General features: G+C 43.1%; 1 long non-coding RNA gene and 3 other non-coding genes across 4 annotated transcripts in view; all 4 read left to right on the top strand.

The window, feature by feature from the left end:
- LOC145884207 (uncharacterized) overlaps nt 1–19,991 on the top strand; it is a 271,188-nt gene that overhangs the window by 144,211 nt on the left and 106,986 nt on the right. The window lies entirely within an intron of this gene.
- Nucleotides 15,846–15,916, top strand: trnag-gcc (transfer RNA glycine (anticodon GCC)). The gene has a single exon. It is a non-coding gene; the product is annotated as a tRNA-Gly (tRNA).
- Nucleotides 16,659–16,729, top strand: trnag-gcc (transfer RNA glycine (anticodon GCC)). Its single transcript has one exon. It is a non-coding gene; the product is annotated as a tRNA-Gly (tRNA).
- Nucleotides 18,285–18,355, top strand: trnag-gcc (transfer RNA glycine (anticodon GCC)). The gene has a single exon. It is a non-coding gene; the product is annotated as a tRNA-Gly (tRNA).

Here is a 19,991-nt window from a genome sequence, read left to right as displayed (position 1 = left end):
GTGCAAGGTGTTAGTTGTTAAATGGGAAACGAATATCCAACAAGTCAGTGACAACTGTCTTGAGTTTGGCCTTTGTGACTATGTCCTGGGATTTTCCACACACACCTCACCTTCTAACTACTATCGTGTGACTTGTGAGCGGTATAGAGCAAAATCGACTACATGTACGTGTCCGTGAGGGTCTCAGATTTCCATAGATGGGTCATAGTAGCTCTAACCATTCAGTCTCTACAGATGTTTTTGTTGGAAGGGTTAACACCCAACTCTCGAAATGTAGGGATAGTATCCAATGCTCCACATTTTTTCAACTTACCAACACACCTGCTCCTCGTTAGTATAGTGGTGAGGATCCCCGCCTGTCACGCGGGAGACCGGGGTTCAATTCCCCGACGGGGAGGAAAGATTGATTTTATTAGGGTGTACAATGTCTCTGAGCCCACAAAGCAGGAAATATCCTTTGAATTAAAGCTTTTTGATACGATATCCAGCTGTGGGGGTTATTTCAGCATTGCAAGGCATTGGTTGTTCAGTGGTAGAATTCTGGCCTGCCACGCGGGTGGCCCGGGTTCGATTCCCGGCCAATGTAGGAACTTTTGAACAAGTCATTTTGACAAGTATGCAACCCCCTGAGGAAGAAATCTCTTTTGAGATTGCCAGGTTAACAGCAATCTCTGGTCATGGTAGAATTTTCAACTGACTCTTGAAAAGTCTGAGTTTGGGTTCACTTACCGTTTGGACATTTACGCATTCTCAGTAGACTTTTGTGAATCCATTGTAGATTTCCAGTGTGTGAGGTGATTTACTTTGTGCAAGGTGTTAGTTGTTAAATGGGAAACGAATATCCAACAAGTCAGTGACAACTGTCTTGAGTTTGGCCTTTGTGACTATGTCCTGGGATTTTCCACACACACCTCACCTTCTAACTACTATAGTGTGACTTGTGAGCGGTATAGAGCAAAATCGACTACATGTACGTGTCCGTGAGGGTCTCAGATTTCCATAGATGGGTCATAGTAGTCTCTAGCTCTAACCATTCAGTCTCTACAGATGTTTATGTTGCAAGGGTTAACACCAAACTCTCCAAATTTAGGGATAGTATCCAATGCTGTTCAGATTGCCAGGTTAACAGCAATCTCTGGTCATGGTAGAATTCTCAACTGTCTCTTGAAAAGTCTGAGTTTGGGTTCACTTACCGTTTGGACATTTACGCATTCTCAGTAGACTTTTGTGAATCCATTGTAGATTTCCAGTGTGTGAGGTGATTTACTTTGTGCAAGGTGTTAGTTGTTAAATGGGAAATGAATATCCAACAAGTCAGTGACAACTGTCTTGAGTTTGGCCTTTGTGACTATGTCCTGGGATTTTCCACACACACCTCACCTTCTAACTACTATCGTGTGACTTGTGAGCGGTATAGAGCAAAATCGACTACATGTACGTGTCCGTGAGGGTCTCAGATTTCCATAGATGGGTCATAGTAGCTCTAACCATTAAGTCTCTACAGATGTTTTTGTTGGAAGGGTTAACACCCAACTCTCGAAATTTAGGGATAGTATCCAATGCTCCACATTTTTTCAACTAACCAACACACCTGCTCCTTGTTATTATAGTGGTGAGGATCCCCGCCTGTCACGCGGGAGACCGGGGTTCAATTCCCCGACGGGGAGGAAAGATTGATTTTATTAGGGTGTACAATGTCTCTGAGCCCACAAAGCAGGAAATATCCTTTGAATTAAAGCTTTTTGATACAATATCCAGCTGTGGGGGTTATTTCAGCATTGCAAGGCATTGGTTGTTCAGTGGTAGAATTCTGGCCTGCCACGCGGGAGGCCCGGGTTCGATTCCCGGCCAATGCAGGAACTTTTGAACAAGTCATTTTGACAAGTATGCAACCCCATGAGGAAATAAATCTCTTTTGAGATTGCCAGGTTAACAGCAATCTCTGGTCATGGTAGAATTCTCAACTGACTCTTGAAAAGTCTGAGTTTGGGTTCACTTACCGTTTGGACATTTACGCATTCTCAGTAGACTTTTGTGAATCAATTGTAGATTTCCAGTGTGTGAGGTGATTTACTTTGTGCAAGGGGTTAGTTGTTAAATGGGAAACGAATATCCAACAAGTCAGTGACAACTGTCTTGAGTTTGGCCTTTGTGACTATGTCCTGGGATTTTCCACACACACCTCACCTTCTAACTACTATCGTGTGACTTGTGAGCGGTATAGAGCAAAATCGACTACATGTACGTGTCCGTGAGGGTCTCAGATTTCCATAGATGGGTCATAGTAGCTCTAACCATTAAGTCTCTACAGATGTTTTTGTTGGAAGGGTTAACACCCAACTCTCGAAATTTAGGGATAGTATCCAATGCTCCACATTTTTTCAACTAACCAACACACCTGCTCCTTGTTATTATAGTGGTGAGGATCCCCGCCTGTCACGCGGGAGACCGGGGTTCAATTCCCCGACGGGGAGGAAAGATTGATTTTATTAGGGTGTACAATGTCTCTGAGCCCACAAAGCAGGAAATATCCTTTGAATTAAAGCTTTTTGATACAATATCCAGCTGTGGGGGTTATTTCAGCATTGCAAGGCATTGGTTGTTCAGTGGTAGAATTCTGGCCTGCCACGCGGGAGGCCCGGGTTCGATTCCCGGCCAATGCAGGAACTTTTGAACAAGTCATTTTGACAAGTATGCAACCCCATGAGGAAATAAATCTCTTTTGAGATTGCCAGGTTAACAGCAATCTCTGGTCATGGTAGAATTTTCAACTGACTCTTGAAAAGTCTGAGTTTGGGTTCACTTACCGTTTGGACATTTACGCATTCTCAGTAGACTTTTGTGAATCCATTGTAGATTTCCAGTGTGTGAGGTGATTTACTTTGTGCAAGGTGTTAGTTGTTAAATGGGAAACGAATATCCAACAAGTCAGTGACAACTGTCTTGAGTTTGGCCTTTGTGACTATGTCCTGGGATTTTCCACACACACCTCACCTTCTAACTACTATAGTGTGACTTGTGAGCGGTATAGAGCAAAATCGACTACATGTACGTGTCCGTGAGGGTCTCAGATTTCCATAGATGGGTCATAGTAGTCTCTAGCTCTAACCATTCAGTCTCTACAGATGTTTATGTTGCAAGGGTTAACACCAAACTCTCCAAATTTAGGGATAGTATCCAATGCTGTTCAGATTGCCAGGTTAACAGCAATCTCTGGTCATGGTAGAATTCTCAACTGTCTCTTGAAAAGTCTGAGTTTGGGTTCACTTACCGTTTGGACATTTACGCATTCTCAGTAGACTTTTGTGAATCCATTGTAGATTTCCAGTGTGTGAGGTGATTTACTTTGTGCAAGGTGTTAGTTGTTAAATGGGAAATGAATATCCAACAAGTCAGTGACAACTGTCTTGAGTTTGGCCTTTGTGACTATGTCCTGGGATTTTCCACACACACCTCACCTTCTAACTACTATCGTGTGACTTGTGAGCGGTATAGAGCAAAATCGACTACATGTACGTGTCCGTGAGGGTCTCAGATTTCCATAGATGGGTCATAGTAGCTCTAACCATTAAGTCTCTACAGATGTTTTTGTTGGAAGGGTTAACACCCAACGCTCGAAATTTAGGGATAGTATCCAATGCTCCACATTTTTTCAACTAACCAACACACCTGCTCCTTGTTATTATAGTGGTGAGGATCCCCGCCTGTCACGCGGGAGACCGGGGTTCAATTCCCCGACGGGGAGGAAAGATTGATTTTATTAGGGTGTACAATGTCTCTGAGCCCACAAAGCAGGAAATATCCTTTGAATTAAAGCTTTTTGATACAATATCCAGCTGTGGGGGTTATTTCAGCATTGCAAGGCATTGGTTGTTCAGTGGTAGAATTCTGGCCTGCCACGCGGGAGGCCCGGGTTCGATTCCCGGCCAATGCAGGAACTTTTGAACAAGTCATTTTGACAAGTATGCAACCCCATGAGGAAATAAATCTCTTTTGAGATTGCCAGGTTAACAGCAATCTCTGGTCATGGTAGAATTCTCAACTGACTCTTGAAAAGTCTGAGTTTGGGTTCACTTACCGTTTGGACATTTACGCATTCTCAGTAGACTTTTGTGAATCAATTGTAGATTTCCAGTGTGTGAGGTGATTTACTTTGTGCAAGGGGTTAGTTGTTAAATGGGAAACGAATATCCAACAAGTCAGTGACAACTGTCTTGAGTTTGGCCTTTGTGACTATGTCCTGGGATTTTCCACACACACCTCACCTTCTAACTACTATCGTGTGACTTGTGAGCGGTATAGAGCAAAATCGACTACATGTACGTGTCCGTGAGGGTCTCAGATTTCCATAGATGGGTCATAGTAGCTCTAACCATTAAGTCTCTACAGATGTTTTTGTTGGAAGGGTTAACACCCAACTCTCGAAATTTAGGGATAGTATCCAATGCTCCACATTTTTTCAACTAACCAACACACCTGCTCCTTGTTATTATAGTGGTGAGGATCCCCGCCTGTCACGCGGGAGACCGGGGTTCAATTCCCCGACGGGGAGGAAAGATTGATTTTATTAGGGTGTACAATGTCTCTGAGCCCACAAAGCAGGAAATATCCTTTGAATTAAAGCTTTTTGATACAATATCCAGCTGTGGGGGTTATTTCAGCATTGCAAGGCATTGGTTGTTCAGTGGTAGAATTCTGGCCTGCCACGCGGGAGGCCCGGGTTCGATTCCCGGCCAATGCAGGAACTTTTGAACAAGTCATTTTGACAAGTATGCAACCCCATGAGGAAATAAATCTCTTTTGAGATTGCCAGGTTAACAGCAATCTCTGGTCATGGTAGAATTCTCAACTGACTCTTGAAAAGTCTGAGTTTGGGTTCACTTACCGTTTGGACATTTACGCATTCTCAGTAGACTTTTGTGAATCAATTGTAGATTTCCAGTGTGTGAGGTGATTTACTTTGTGCAAGGGGTTAGTTGTTAAATGGGAAACGAATATCCAACAAGTCAGTGACAACTGTCTTGAGTTTGGCCTTTGTGACTATGTCCTGGGATTTTCCACACACACCTCACCTTCTAACTACTATCGTGTGACTTGTGAGCGGTATAGAGCAAAATCGACTACATGTACGTGTCCGTGAGGGTCTCAGATTTCCATAGATGGGTCATAGTAGTCTCTAGCTCTAACCATTCAGTCTCTACAGATGTTTATGTTGCAAGGGTTAACACCAAACTCTCCAAATTTAGGGATAGTATCCAATGCTGTTCAGATTGCCAGGTTAACAGCAATCTCTGGTCATGGTAGAATTCTCAACTGTCTCTTGAAAAGTCTGAGTTTGGGTTCACTTACCGTTTGGACATTTACGCATTCTCAGTAGACTTTTGTGAATCCATTGTAGATTTCCAGTGTGTGAGGTGATTTACTTTGTGCAAGGTGTTAGTTGTTAAATGGGAAACGAATATCCAACAAGTCAGTGACAACTGTCTTGAGTTTGGCCTTTGTGACTATGTCCTGGGATTTTCCACACACACCTCACCTTCTAACTACTATCGTGTGACTTGTGAGCGGTATAGAGCAAAATCGACTACATGTACGTGTCCGTGAGGGTCTCAGATTTCCATAGATGGGTCATAGTAGTCTCTAGCTCTAACCATTCAGTCTCTACAGATGTTTATGTTGCAAGGGTTAACACCAAACTCTCCAAATTTAGGGATAGTATCCAATGCTGTTCAGATTGCCAGGTTAACAGCAATCTCTGGTCATGGTAGAATTCTCAACTGTCTCTTGAAAAGTCTGAGTTTGGGTTCACTTACCGTTTGGACATTTACGCATTCTCAGTAGACTTTTGTGAATCCATTGTAGATTTCCAGTGTGTGAGGTGATTTACTTTGTGCAAGGTGTTAGTTGTTAAATGGGAAACGAATATCCAACAAGTCAGTGACAACTGTCTTGAGTTTGGCCTTTGTGACTATGTCCTGGGATTTTCCACACACACCTCACCTTCTAACTACTATCGTGTGACTTGTGAGCGGTATAGAGCAAAATCGACTACATGTACGTGTCCGTGAGGGTCTCAGATTTCCATAGATGGGTCATAGTAGCTCTAACCATTCAGTCTCTACAGATGTTTTTGTTGGAAGGGTTAACACCCAACTCTCGAAATGTAGGGATAGTATCCAATGCTCCACATTTTTTCAACTTACCAACACACCTGCTCCTCGTTAGTATAGTGGTGAGGATCCCCGCCTGTCACGCGGGAGACCGGGGTTCAATTCCCCGACGGGGAGGAAAGATTGATTTTATTAGGGTGTACAATGTCTCTGAGCCCACAAAGCAGGAAATATCCTTTGAATTAAAGCTTTTTGATACGATATCCAGCTGTGGGGGTTATTTCAGCATTGCAAGGCATTGGTTGTTCAGTGGTAGAATTCTGGCCTGCCACGCGGGTGGCCCGGGTTCGATTCCCGGCCAATGTAGGAACTTTTGAACAAGTCATTTTGACAAGTATGCAACCCCCTGAGGAAGAAATCTCTTTTGAGATTGCCAGGTTAACAGCAATCTCTGGTCATGGTAGAATTCTCAACTGACTCTTGAAAAGTCTGAGTTTGGGTTCACTTACCGTTTGGACATTTACGCATTCTCAGTAGACTTTTGTGAATCCATTGTAGATTTCCAGTGTGTGAGGTGATTTACTTTGTGCAAGGTGTTAGTTGTTAAATGGGAAACGAATATCCAACAAGTCAGTGACAACTGTCTTGAGTTTGGCCTTTGTGACTATGTCCTGGGATTTTCCACACACACCTCACCTTCTAACTACTATAGTGTGACTTGTGAGCGGTATAGAGCAAAATCGACTGCATGTACGTGTCCGTGAGGGTCTCAGATTTCCATAGATGGGTCATAGTAGTCTCTAGCTCTAACCATTCAGTCTCTACAGATGTTTATGTTGCAAGGGTTAACACCAAACTCTCCAAATTTAGGGATAGTATCCAATGCTGTTCAGATTGCCAGGTTAACAGCAATCTCTGGTCATGGTAGAATTCTCAACTGTCTCTTGAAAAGTCTGAGTTTGGGTTCACTTACCGTTTGGACATTTACGCATTCTCAGTAGACTTTTGTGAATCCATTGTAGATTTCCAGTGTGTGAGGTGATTTACTTTGTGCAAGGTGTTAGTTGTTAAATGGGAAATGAATATCCAACAAGTCAGTGACAACTGTCTTGAGTTTGGCCTTTGTGACTATGTCCTGGGATTTTCCACACACACCTCACCTTCTAACTACTATCGTGTGACTTGTGAGCGGTATAGAGCAAAATCGACTACATGTACGTGTCCGTGAGGGTCTCAGATTTCCATAGATGGGTCATAGTAGCTCTAACCATTCAGTCTCTACAGATGTTTTTGTTGGAAGGGTTATCCTGTTAGGGCTAGGGGGCAGTATTGACACGGCTGGATAAAAAACATACCCGATTTAATCTGGTTACCACTCCTACCCAGTAACTAGAATATGCATATACTTATTACATATGGATAGAAAACACCCTAAATTTTCTAAAACTGTTTGAATGGTGTCTGTGAGTATAACAGAACTCAAATGGCAGGTCAAAACCTGAGAGATTCCTTTACAGGAAGTGGCCTGTCTGACCATTTCTTGAACTTGTTTTCCATCTCTATCATTTACTAAGGATCTCTGCTCTAACGTGACACTTCCCACGTCTTCCATAGGCTCTCAGAGCCCGGGAAAAAACAGAATGTCGTCATTCCAGCCCCAGGCTGAAACACATTATCGCCTTTCTCAAGTGGCCGATCAAGGGACACTGGCTTATGCGCATGACCCCGACCGCCCCCGCCTTTGGGATTTTTTCCTCTGTTTGCCGAAAAGGAGATTCCCTGTCGGAATATTATCGCTTTTCTACGAGAAAAATGTCATAAAAATTGATTTTAAACAGCGGTTGACATGCTTCGAAGTACGGTAATGGAATACTTAGAATTTTATTGTCACGAATTGCGCCATGCGCGCGACACTTCTTTACTATTTCGGATAGTGTCTGGAACGCACGAACAAAACGCCGCTATTCGGATATAACGATGGATTATTTTGGACCAAACCAACATTTGTTATTGAAGTAGCAGTCCTGGGTGTGTATTCTGACGAAGACAACAAAAGGTAATCAAACTTTTATAATAGTAAATATGATTATGGTGAGTGCTAAACTTGCCGGGTGTCTAAATAGCGAGCCCGTGATGCCTGGGCTATGTACTTAGAATATTGCAAAATGTGCTTTCACCAAAAAGCTATTTTAAAATCGGACATATCGAGTGCATAGAGGAGGTCTGTATCTATAATTCTTAAAATAATTGTTATGCTTTTTGTGAACGTTTATCGTGAGTAATTTAGTAAAATGTTAGCGAATTCCCCGGAAGTTTGCGGGGGGTATGCTAGTTCTGAACGTCACATGCTAATGTAAAAAGCTGGTTTTTGATATAAATATGAACTTGATTGAACAAAACATGCATGTATTGTGTAACATAATGTCCTAGGGTTGTCATCTGATGAAGATCATCAAAGGTGAGTGCTGCATTTAGCTGTCTTCTGGGTTTTGGTGACATTATATGCTGGCTTGAAAAATGGGTGTCTGATTATTTCTGGCTTGGTACTCTGCTGACATAATCTACTGTTTTGCTTTCGTTGTAAAGCCTTTTTGAAATCGGACAGTGTGGTTAGAATAACGAGAGTCTTGTCTGTAAATGGCTGTAAAATAGTCATATGTTTGAGAAATTGAAGTAATAGGATTTTTAAGGTTTTGAAAATCGCGCCACAGGATAGCAGTGGCTGTTACGTAGGTGGGACGAATTCGTCCCGCCTAGCCTAGAGAGGCTAACACCCAACTCTCGAAATTTAGGGATAGTATCCAATGCTCCACTTTTTTTCAACTAACCAACCCACCTGCTCCTCGTTAGTATGGTGGTGAGGATCCCCGCCTGTCACGCGGGAGACCGGGGTTCAATTCCCCGACGGGGAGGAAAGATTGATTTTATTAGGGTGTACAATGTCTCTGAGCCCACAAAGCAGGAAATATCCTTTGAATTAAAGCTTTTTGATACGATATCCAGCTGTGGGGGTTATTTCAGCATTGCAAGGCATTGGTTGTTCAGTGGTAGAATTCTGGCCTGCCACGCGGGTGGCCCGGGTTCGATTCCCGGCCAATGTAGGAACTTTTGAACAAGTCATTTTGACAAGTATGCAACCCCCTGAGGAAGAAATCTCTTTTGAGATTGCCAGGTTAACAGCAATCTCTGGTCATGGTAGAATTCTCAACTGACTCTTGAAAAGTCTGAGTTTGGGTTCACTTACCGTTTGGACATTTACGCATTCTCAGTAGACTTTTGTGAATCCATTGTAGATTTCCAGTGTGTGAGGTGATTTACTTTGTGCAAGGTGTTAGTTGTTAAATGGGAAACGAATATCCAACAAGTCAGTGACAACTGTCTTGAGTTTGGCCTTTGTGACTATGTCCTGGGATTTTCCACACAGACCTCACCTTCTAACTACTATCGTGTGACTTGTGAGCGGTATAGAGCAAAATCGACTACATGTACGTGTCCGTGAGGGTCTCAGATTTCCATAGATGGGTCATAGTAGTCTCTAGCTCTAACCATTCAGTCTCTACAGATGTTTATGTTGCAAGGGTTAACACCAAACTCTCCAAATTTAGGGATAGTATCCAATGCTGTTCAGATTGCCAGGTTAACAGCAATCTCTGGTCATGGTAGAATTCTCAACTGTCTCTTGAAAAGTCTGAGTTTGGGTTCACTTACCGTTTGGACATTTACGCATTCTCAGTAGACTTTTGTGAATCCATTGTAGATTTCCAGTGTGTGAGGTGATTTACTTTGTGCAAGGTGTTAGTTGTTAAATGGGAAACGAATATCCAACAAGTCAGTGACAACTGTCTTGAGTTTGGCCTTTGTGACTATGTCCTGGGATTTTCCACACACACCTCACCTTCTAACTACTATCGTGTGACTTGTGAGCGGTATAGAGCAAAATCGACTACATGTACGTGTCCGTGAGGGTCTCAGATTTCCATAGATGGGTCATAGTAGCTCTAACCATTCAGTCTCTACAGATGTTTTTGTTGGAAGGGTTAACACCCAACTCTCGAAATTTAGGGATAGTATCCAATGCTCCTCATTTTTTCAACTAACCAACCCACCTGCTCCTCGTTAGTATAGTGGTGAGGATCCCCGCCTGTCACGCGGGAGACCGGGGTTCAATTCCCCGACGGGGAGGAAAGGTTGCTTTTATTAGGGTGTACAATGTCTCTGAGCCCACAAAGCAGGAAATATCCTTTGAATTAAAGCTTTTTGATACGATATCCAGCTGTGGGGGTTATTTCAGCATTGCGAGGCATTGGTTGTTCAGTGGTAGAATTCTGGCCTGCCACGCGGGTGGCCCGAGTTCGATTCCCGGCCAATGTAGGAACTTTTGAACAAGTCATTTTGACAAGTATGCAACCCCCTGAGGAAGAAATCTCTTTTGAGATTGCCAGGTTAACAGCAATCTCTGGTCATGGTAGAATTCTCAACTGACTCTTGAAAAGTCTGAGTTTGGGTTCACTTACCGTTTGGACATTTACGCATTCTTAGTAGACTTTTGTGAATCCATTGTAGATTTCCAGTGTGTGAGGTGATTTACTTTGTGCAAGGTGTTAGTTGTTAAATGGGAAACGAATATCCAACAAGTCAGTGACAACTGTCTTGAGTTTGGCCTTTGTGACTATGTCCTGGGATTTTCCACACACACCTCACCTTCTAACTACTATCGTGTGACTTGTGAGCGGTATAGAGCAAAATCGACTACTTGTACGTGTCCGTGAGGGTCTCAGATTTCCATAGATGGGTCATAGTAGTCTCTAGCTCTAACCATTCAGTCTCTACAGATGTTTATGTTGCAAGGGTTAACACCAAACTCTCCAAATTTAGGGATAGTATCCAATGCTGTTCAGATTGCCAGGTTAACAGCAATCTCTGGTCATGGTAGAATTCTCAACTGTCTCTTGAAAAGTCTGAGTTTGGGTTCACTTACCGTTTGGACATTTACGCATTCTCAGTAGACTTTTGTGAATCCATTGTAGATTTCCAGTGTGTGAGGTGATTTACTTTGTGCAAGGTGTTAGTTGTTAAATGGGAAACGAATATCCAACAAGTCAGTGACAACTGTCTTGAGTTTGGCCTTTGTGACTATGTCCTGGGATTTTCCACACACACCTCACCTTCTAACTACTATCGTGTGACTTGTGAGCGGTATAGAGCAAAATCGACTACATGTACGTGTCCGTGAGGGTCTCAGATTTCCATAGATGGGTCATAGTAGCTCTAACCATTCAGTCTCTACAGATGTTTTTGTTGGAAGGGTTAACACCCAACTCTCGAAATTTAGGGATAGTATCCAATGCTCCACATTTTTTCAACTAACCAACCCACCTGCTCCTCGTTAGTATAGTATTGAGTATCCCCGCCTGTCACGCGGGAGACCGGGGTTCAATTCCCCGACGGGGAGGAAAGATTGATTTTATTAGGGTGTACAACGTCTCTGAGCCCACAAAGCAGGAAATATCCTTTGAATTAAAGCTTTTTGATACGATATCCAGCTGTGGGGGTTTTTCCAGCATTGCAAGGCGTTGGTTGTTCAGTGGTAGAATTCTGGCCTGCCACGCGGGTGGCCCGGGTTCGATTCCCGGCCAATGTAGGAACTTTTGAACAAGTCATTTTGACAAGTATGCAACCCCCTGAGGAAGAAATCTCTTTTGAGATTGCCAGGTTAACAGCAATCTCTGGTCATGGTAGAATTCTCAACTGACTCTTGAAAAGTCTGAGTTTGGGTTCACTTACCGTTTGGACATTTACGCATTCTCAGTAGACTTTTGTGAATCCATTGTAGATTTCCAGTGTGTGAGGTGATTTACTTTGTGCAAGGTGTTAGTTGTTAAATGGGAAACGAATATCCAACAAGTCAGTGACAACTGTCTTGAGTTTGGCCTTTGTGACTATGTCCTGGGATTTTCCACACACACCTCACCTTCTAACTACTATCGTGTGACTTGTGAGCGGTATAGAGCAAAATCGACTACATGTACGTGTCCGTGAGGGTCTCAGATTTCCATAGATGGGTCATAGTAGCTCTAACCATTCAGTCTCTACAGATGTTTTTGTTGGAAGGGTTAACACCCAACTCTCGAAATTTAGGGATAGTATCCAATGCTCCACATTTTTTCAACTAACCAACCCACCTGCTCCTCGTTAGTATAGTATTGAGTATCCCCGCCTGTCACGCGGGAGACCGGGGTTCAATTCCCCGACGGGGAGGAAAGATTGATTTTATTAGGGTGTACAACGTCTCTGAGCCCACAAAGCAGGAAATATCCTTTGAATTAAAGCTTTTTGATACGATATCCAGCTGTGGGGGTTTTTCCAGCATTGCAAGGCGTTGGTTGTTCAGTGGTAGAATTCTGGCCTGCCACGCGGGTGGCCCGGGTTCGATTCCCGGCCAATGTAGGAACTTTTGAACAAGTCATTTTGACAAGTATGCAACCCCCTGAGGAAGAAATCTCTTTTGAGATTGCCAGGTTAACAGCAATCTCTGGTCATGGTAGAATTCTCAACTGACTCTTGAAAAGTCTGAGTTTGGGTTCACTTACCGTTTGGACATTTACGCATTCTCAGTAGACTTTTGTGAATCCATTGTAGATTTCCAGTGTGTGAGGTGATTTACTTTGTGCAAGGTGTTAGTTGTTAAATGGGAAACGAATATCCAACAAGTCAGTGACAACTGTCTTGAGTTTGGCCTTTGTGACTATGTCCTGGGATTTTCCACACACACCTCACCTTCTAACTACTATCGTGTGACTTGTGAGCGGTATAGAGCAAAATCGACTACATGTACGTGTCCGTGAGGGTCTCAGATTTCCATAGATGGGTCATAGTAGTCTCTAGCTCTAACCATTCAGTCTCTACAGATGTTTATGTTGCAAGGGTTAACACCAAACTCTCCAAATTTAGGGATAGTATCCAATGCTGTTCAGATTGCCAGGTTAACAGCAATCTCTGGTCATGGTAGAATTCTCAACTGTCTCTTGAAAAGTCTGAGATTGGGTTCACTTACCGTTTGGACATTTACGCATTCTCAGTAGACTTTTGTGAATCCATTGTAGATTTCCAGTGTGTGAGGTGATTTACTTTGTGCAAGGTGTTAGTTGTTAAATGGGAAACGAATATCCAACAAGTCAGTGACAACTGTCTTGAGTTTGGCCTTTGTGACTATGTCCTGGGATTTTCCACACACACCTCACCTTCTAACTACTATCGTGTGACTTGTGAGCGGTATAGAGCAAAATCGACTACATGTACGTGTCCGTGAGGGTCTCAGATTTCCATAGATGGGTCATAGTAGCTCTAACCATTCAGTCTCTACAGATGTTTTTGTTGGAAGGGTTAACACCCAACTCTCGAAATTTAGGGATAGTATCCAATGCTCCTCATTTTTTCAACTAACCAACCCACATGCTCCTCGTTAGTATAGTGGTGAGGATCCCCGCCTGTCACGCGGGAGACCGGGGTTCAATTCCCCGACGGGGAGGAAAGGTTGATTTTATTAGGGTGTACAATGTCTCTGAGCCCACAAAGCAGGAAATATCCTTTGAATTAAAGCTTTTTGATACGATATCCAGCTGTGGGGGTTATTTCAGCATTGCGAGGCATTGGTTGTTCAGTGGTAGAATTCTGGCCTGCCACGCGGGTGGCCCGAGTTCGATTCCCGGCCAATGTAGGAACTTTTGAACAAGTCATTTTGACAAGTATGCAACCCCCTGAGGAAGAAATCTCTTTTGAGATTGCCAGGTTAACAGCAATCTCTGGTCATGGTAGAATTCTCAACTGACTCTTGAAAAGTCTGAGTTTGGGTTCACTTACCGTTTGGACATTTACGCATTCTCAGTAGACTTTTGTGAATCCATTGTAGATTTCCAGTGTTTGAGGTGATTTACTTTGTGCAAGGTGTTAGTTGTTAAATGGGAAACGAATATCCAACAAGTCAGTGACAACTGTCTTGAGTTTGGCCTTTGTGACTATGTCCTGGGATTTTCCACACACACCTCACCTTCTAACTACTATCGTGTGACTTGTGAGCGGTATAGAGCAAAATCGACTACATGTACGTGTCCGTGAGGGTGTCAGATTTCCATAGATGGGTCATAGTAGTCTCTAGCTCTAACCATTCAGTCTCTACAGATGTTTATGTTGCAAGGGTTAACAACAAACTCTCCAAATTTAGGGATAGTATCCAATGCTGTTCAGATTGCCAGGTTAACAGCAATCTCTGTTCATGGTAGAATTCTCAACTGTCTCTTGAAAAGTCTGAGTTTGGGTTCACTTACCGTTTGGACATTTACGCATTCTCAGTAGACTTTTGTGAATCCATTGTAGATTTCCAGTGTGTGAGGTAATTTACTTTGTGCAAGGTGTTAGTTATTAAATGGGAAACGAATATCCAACAAGTCAGTGACAACTGTCTTGAGTTTGGCCTTTGTGACTATGTCCTGGGATTTTCCACACACACCTCACCTTCTAACTACTATCGTGTGACTTCTGAGCGGTATAGAGCAAAATCGACTACATGCACATGTCCGTGAGGGTCTCAGCTTTCCATAGATGGGTCATAGTAGTCTCTAGCTCTAACCATTCAGTCTCTACAGATGTTTATGTTTGAAGGGTTAACACCCAACTCTCCAAATTTAGGGATAGTATCCAATGCTCCACATTTTTTCAACTAACCAACCCACCTGCTCCTTGTTATTATAGAGGTGAGTATCCCTGCCTGTCACGCGGGAGACCGGGTTCAATTCACCGACGGGGAGGAAAGACTGATTTTATTAGGGTGTACAATGTCTCTGAGCCCACAAAGCAGGAAATATCCTTTGAATTAAAGCTTTTTTATACGATATCCAGCTGTGGGGGTTATTTCAGCATCGCAAAGCATTGGTTGTTCAGTGGTAGAATTCTCGCCTGCCACGCGGGAGGCCTGGGTTCGATTCCCGGCCAATGCAGGAACTTTTGAACAAGTCATTTTGACAAGTATGCAACCCCATGAGGAAATAAATCTCTTTTGAGATTGCCAGGTTAACAGCAATCTCTGGTCATGGTAGAATTCTCAACTGACTCTTGAAAAGTCTGAGTTTGGGTTCACTTACCGTTTGGACATTTACGCATTCTCAGTGGACTTTTGTGAATCAATTGTAGATTTCCAGTGTGTGAGGTGATTTACTTTGTGCAAGGTGTTAGTTGTTAAATGGGAAACGAATATCCAACAAGTCAGTGACAACTCTCTTGAGTTTGGCCTTTGTGACTATGTCCTGGGATTTTCCACACACACCTCACCTTCTAACTACTATCGTGTGACTTTTCAGCGGTATAGAGCAAAATCGACTACATGCACATGTCCGTGAGGGTCTCAGCTTTCCATAGATGGGTCATAGTAGTCTCTAGCTCTAACCATTCAGTCTCTACAGATGTTTATGTTTGAAGTGTTAACACCCAACTCTCCAAATTTAGGGATAGTATCCAATGCTCCACATTTTTTCAACTAACCAACCCACCTCCTCCTTGTTATTATAGAGGTGAGTATCCCTGCCTGTCACGCGGGAGACCGGGTTCAATTCACCGACGGGGAGGAAAGACTGATTTTATTAGGGTGTACAATGTCTCTAAGCCCACAAAGCAGGAAATATGCTTTGAATTAAAGCTTTTTTATACGATATCCAGCTGTGGGGGTTATTTCAGCATCGCAAAGCATTGGTTGTTCAGTGGTAGAATTCTCGCCTGCCACGCGGGAGGCCCGGGTTCGATTCCCGGCCAATGCAGGAACTTTTGAACAAGTCATTTTGACAAGTATGCAACCCCATGAGGAAATAAATCTCTTTTGAGATTGCCAGGTTAACAGCAATCTCTGGTCATGGTAGAATTCTCAACTGACTCTTGAAAAGTCTGAGTTTGGGTTCACTTACCGTTTGGACATTTACGCATTCTCAGTGGACTTTTGTGAATCCATTGTAGATTTCCAGTGTGTGAGGTGATTTACTTTGTGCAAGGTGTTAGTTGTTAAATGGGAAACGAATATCCAACAAGTCAGTGACAACTCTCTTGAGTTTGGCCTTTGTGACTATGTCCTGGGATTTTCCACACACACCTCACCTTCTAACTACTATCGTGTGACTTTTCAGCGGTATAGAGCAAAATCGACTACATGCACATGTCCGTGAGGGTCTCAGCTTTCCATAGATGGGTCATAGTAGTCTCTAGCTCTAACCATTCAGTCTCTACAGATGTTTATGTTTGAAGGGTTAACACCCAACTCTCCAAATTTAGGGATAGTATCCAATGCTCCACATTTTTTCAACTAACCAACCCACCTGCTCCTTGTTATTATAGAGGTGAGTATCCCTGCCTGTCACGCGGGAGACCGGGTTCAATTCACCGACGGGGAGGAAAGACTGATTTTATTAGGGTGTACAATGTCTCTAAGCCCACAAAGCAGGAAATATGCTTTGAATTAAAGCTTTTTTATACGATATCCAGCTGTGGGGGTTATTTCAGCATCGCAAAGCATTGGTTGTTCAGTGGTAGAATTCTCGCCTGCCACGCGGGAGGCCCGGGTTCGATTCCCGGCCAATGCAGGAACTTTTGAACAAGTCATTTTGACAAGTATGCAACCCCATGAGGAAATAAATCTCTTTTGAGATTGCCAGGTTAACAGCAATCTCTGGTCATGGTAGAATTCTCAACTGACTCTTGAAAAGTCTGAGTTTGGGTTCACTTACCGTTTGGACATTTACGCATTCTCAGTGGACTTTTGTGAATCCATTGTAGATTTCCAGTGTGTGAGGTGATTTACTTTGTGCAAGGTGTTAGTTGTTAAATGGGAAACGAATATCCAACAAGTCAGTGACAACTCTCTTGAGTTTGGCCTTTGTGACTATGTCCTGGGATTTTCCACACACACCTCACCTTCTAACTACTATCGTGTGACTTTTCAGCGGTATAGAGCAAAATCGACTACATGCACATGTCCGTGAGGGTCTCAGCTTTCCATAGATGGGTCATAGTAGTCTCTAGCTCTAACCATTCAGTCTCTACAGATGTTTATGTTTGAAGGGTTAACACCCAACTCTCCAAATTTAGGGATAGTATCCAATGCTCCACATTTTTTCAACTAACCAACCCACCTGCTCCTTGTTATTATAGAGGTGAGTATCCCTGCCTGTCACGCGGGAGACCGGGTTCAATTCACCGACGGGGAGGAAAGACTGATTTTATTAGGGTGTACAATGTCTCTGAGCCCACAAAGCAGGAAATATCCTTTGAATTAAAGCTTTTTTATACGATATCCAGCTGTGGGGGTTATTTCAGCATCGCAAAGCATTGGTTGTTCAGTGGTAGAATTCTCGCCTGCCACGCGGGAGGCCTGGTTTCGATTCCCGGCCAATGCAGGAACTTTTGAACAAGTCATTTTGACAAGTATGCAACCCCATGAGGAAATAAATCTCTTTTGAGATTGCCAGGTTAACAGCAATCTCTGGTCATGGTAGAATTCTCAACTGACTCTTGAAAAGTCTGAGTTTGGGTTCACTTACCGTTTGGACATTTACGCATTCTCAGTGGACTTTTGTGAATCAATTGTAGATTTCCAGTGTGTGAGGTGATTTACTTTGTGCAAGGTGTTAGTTGTTAAATGGGAAACGAATATCCAACAAGTCAGTGACAACTCTCTTGAGTTTGGCCTTTGTGACTATGTCCTGGGATTTTCCACACACACCTCACCTTCTAACTACTATCGTGTGACTTTTCAGCGGTATAGAGCAAAATCGACTACATGCACATGTCCGTGAGGGTCTCAGCTTTCCATAGATGGGTCATAGTAGTCTCTAGCTCTAACCATTCAGTCTCTACAGATGTTTATGTTTGAAGTGTTAACACCCAACTCTCCAAATTTAGGGATAGTATCCAATGCTCCACATTTTTTCAACTAACCAACCCACCTGCTCCTTGTTATTATAGAGGTGAGTATCCCTGCCTGTCACGCGGGAGACCGGCTTCAATTCACCGACGGGGAGGAAAGACTGATTTTATTAGGGTGTACAATGTCTCTAAGCCCACAAAGCAGGAAATATGCTTTGAATTAAAGCTTTTTTATACGATATCCAGCTGTGGGGGTTATTTCAGCATCGCAAAGCATTGGTTGTTCAGTGGTAGAATTCTCGCCTGCCACGCGGGAGGCCCGGGTTCGATTCCCGGCCAATGCAGGAACTTTTGAACAAGTCATTTTGACAAGTATGCAACCCCATGAGGAAATAAATCTCTTTTGAGATTGCCAGGTTAACAGCAATCTCTGGTCATGGTAGAATTCTCAACTGACTCTTGAAAAGTCTGAGTTTGGGTTCACTTACCGTTTGGACATTTACGCATTCTCAGTGGACTTTTGTGAATCCATTGTAGATTTCCAGTGTGTGAGGTGATTTACTTTGTGCAAGGTGTTAGTTGTTAAATGGGAAACGAATATCCAACAAGTCAGTGACAACTCTCTTGAGTTTGGCCTTTGTGACTATGTCCTGGGATTTTCCACACACACCTCACCTTCTAACTACTATCGTGTGACTTTTCAGCGGTATAGAGCAAAATCGACTACATGCACATGTCCGTGAGGGTCTCAGCTTTCCATAGATGGGTCATAGTAGTCTCTAGCTCTAACCATTCAGTCTCTACAGATGTTTATGTTTGAAGGGTTAACACCCAACTCTCCAAATTTAGGGATAGTATCCAATGCTCCACATTTTTTCAACTAACCAACCCACCTGCTCCTTGTTATTATAGAGGTGAGTATCCCTGCCTGTCACGCGGGAGACCGGGTTCAATTCACCGACGGGGAGGAAAGACTGATTTTATTAGGGTGTACAATGTCTCTGAGCCCACAAAGCAGGAAATATCCTTTGAATTAAAGCTTTTTGATACGATATCCAGCTGTGGGGGTTATTTCAGCATTGCGAGGCATTGGTTGTTCAGTGGTAGAATTCTGGCCTGCCACGCGGGTGGCCCGAGTTCGATTCCCGGCCAATGTAGGAACTTTTGAACAAGTCATTTTGACAAGTATGCAACCCCCTGAGGAAGAAATCTCTTTTGAGATTGCCAGGTTAACAGCAATCTCTGGTCATGGTAGAATTCTCAACTGACTCTTGAAAAGTCTGAGTTTGGGTTCACTTACCGTTTGGACATTTACGCATTCTTAGTAGACTTTTGTGAATCCATTGTAGATTTCCAGTGTGTGAGGTGATTTACTTTGTGCAAGGTGTTAGTTGTTAAATGGGAAACGAATATCCAACAAGTCAGTGACAACTGTCTTGAGTTTGGCCTTTGTGACTATGTCCTGGGATTTTCCACACACACCTCACCTTCTAACTACTATCGTGTGACTTGTGAGCGGTATAGAGCAAAATCGACTACTTGTACGTGTCCGTGAGGGTCTCAGATTTCCATAGATGGGTCATAGTAGTCTCTAGCTCTAACCATTCAGTCTCTACAGATGTTTATGTTGCAAGGGTTAACACCAAACTCTCCAAATTTAGGGATAGTATCCAATGCTGTTCAGATTGCCAGGTTAACAGCAATCTCTGGTCATGGTAGAATTCTCAACTGTCTCTTGAAAAGTCTGAGTTTGGGTTCACTTACCGTTTGGACATTTACGCATTCTCAGTAGACTTTTGTGAATCCATTGTAGATTTCCAGTGTGTGAGGTGATTTACTTTGTGCAAGGTGTTAGTTGTTAAATGGGAAACGAATATCCAACAAGTCAGTGACAACTGTCTTGAGTTTGGCCTTTGTGACTATGTCCTGGGATTTTCCACACACACCTCACCTTCTAACTACTATCGTGTGACTTGTGAG

Source organism: Salmo salar, chromosome 01, assembly GCF_965601325.2.
Source record: "Salmo salar chromosome 01, fSalSal1, whole genome shotgun sequence".
Classification (NCBI taxonomy): domain Eukaryota; kingdom Metazoa; phylum Chordata; class Actinopteri; order Salmoniformes; family Salmonidae; genus Salmo; species Salmo salar.
The sequence above is the reverse complement of the archived record's forward strand: the minus strand, read 5'-3'. Positions and strand labels throughout refer to the sequence as shown.